Consider the following 2347-nt stretch of genomic DNA (forward strand, 5'->3'; position numbering starts at 1 on the left):
TGGGTTGGGACATTAAAAGCTTATCCAAACCCATACACTAGCTATTTTACTCACCAAACCATTACCAAACTATAATAAATTTTAGTAATTCTATCTTATACACATTGCATTATATTTGAAAAAGTGTAACTCAGCGTCTCTCCTCATGAGTTGGGTCAAATAGGTAGGATCAGGTTGAGTTAACCAAAGTATTAGTCTTTTATTAAAAAAGGGATGGGCAAAACCTACTAATTTCTCAACCCATCCCCAACTGATATAGAGTGCTACCCAAAGTCTCTGACAAAAGTTATCAATTATGCTATGTTCTTAGATTATGAAATTTGAGTTTTATTTGATATTATTTCTGCAATGAATTTGAGCAATTTGATATATAGATTTGATTTATCATAATTTTAATTTCTTGATTAGATATTTGAAATATAGTCTTATAAGGTTAAGTTATTGATTTATGATAAATTAATGTTATGTAATGAGATATTATATATAGATTTGTTGAAAATACCAAGAAGGGCTGGTTGAACTATAAGACTCATGTAATGGCGATGGTTTTATGTGATATAAAACTATAAGATGAAAACTTAGTTATTTTTATGGTGTGTTATAAAAATAGCAGTAATCACAAATTGTACAATGGAATAGACTTTCAGTAACAGTGTTACTTGAGTTTCTTAACCCATGCTTCTACTGCTTTGGTTGAGCAAATGAGATAAACCTATTATTGAAAACTGACCAAACTATATTAGTCGCTAATGATAATGAAAGAAAAATGAAGTCAACTATATATATTTATCGTAAATTCACAATTCCCTAGTTGCTTAGTTTAATTTTTAAACAATTAAAGAAAATTTGATGATTTGAGGCCAGCCAACCCATTTGTTCCTACAATTTGAGGATGAACTTACGTTACATTTTGGGACTAATCTTCAACTAATAGGTCCATTCATCTAGCTAGGAAGTTCATTTTCATTAGATAGTGAATGTTTTCTGGTGGTCCTTTCGGAAAGGAAATATCATTTCTGTATGAAAGATTATAAGAGTCTTGTACTAGTGACATTATAATTGAAGCTCTAACTTCAAAACATATAGAGACAATTTAACTTTGTTGTAACCAACAAGATTGATTAGAGAAATGCATGACCTATTCCGGATTCTTAATGTTTGGTTCCTTTCTTCCATTGATTAAATCTCTTATAATATCTGACTTGTGAATTAGGATTTGATCAACTATATGATAGGTTGCATTTTGTAGATCATGTGTGACAAAATCAGTTTGTTTTGATAATTCTATCCATATGATTTCATTCGAACCTCGTGGGTGGTAAAATTTTGTGAGTGTGGAATTGACTCAGATGGTTGGATTTGTGAACCAAGTTGTTGTTGGATCACTCGATCTGCAAAATAGGACTCATGAAATGGTCATTCTGATCCCCCTTTCAAGTGATGTTAAGATCTATTAACAGTTTAGTGTGGAACCAAACTTGAGCACCTAACAGTATTTTACAGGATTTGAAGCCATTCATGATAAATTCAGTTACAATAGTGAATAGGTTTACATTTTTTTTTTAAAGATTATACAATGAAGGACTGCAATTCAATGCTTTATCACTACTTTAGGTGTCTTGTAAATGGAGAGAAATAATTAGAAACTTCTCGTGCTATATAAAGTTTACTAACTTTGTGGGCATGCTAGCTAGAAATTTTAATGCGATGCATATTTGAACTTTCAGGCTTATGGAATTAATGAGAAGTGTCATCTATTTGTAAATTTAAATATTTTAGAGTATCTTGATGATGACTTGCAATAAGACATCATTAATAACATAATAGCTTAAACTTTGAAGACAGTCTGTTATTTAACAACTTTCTTAGTTTCTGCTATTTTAATACTCTACATGATCGACATTGATTGCATGGAAAGTGATCATGTGTGTACGAACACACTGTATGAGAGGTGTAGTGTCTATATCAATTAATTGTAGAATGGTAGTCCATGGACTTATGATGGACCTTCTCAGTCACCTGGCTCCTGTGGATGGAGACAAAGTATTCCACCCTGTGCCCTCTGGAATGTGTATTACTTTTTGTCAGTTGAATGAGTTTAAAACGTATATATATGGGGCTAAGATGCAAGTCCAAAAATTTCCTAGATGTTGTAGAACCAATACTTAAGGTTAATATCAGCTCACTGTATATATGTGAATGTGTACCATATGTTGGACTTCAGGCGGCTGAAAAGTCATGCAGTCTTGCTTTATTAGAGAACCACAAAAAGTTTAATTTTCACTTTACTAATGTCTAGCTCCTGACCATTTGCTGTGTTATTTTTTCAACTATTCAATATCATGTT

This window comes from Quercus suber, unplaced genomic scaffold (genome assembly GCF_002906115.3).
Source record: "Quercus suber isolate HL8 unplaced genomic scaffold, Cork oak 2.0 scaffold_308, whole genome shotgun sequence".
Taxonomy (NCBI): Eukaryota; Viridiplantae; Streptophyta; class Magnoliopsida; order Fagales; family Fagaceae; genus Quercus; species Quercus suber.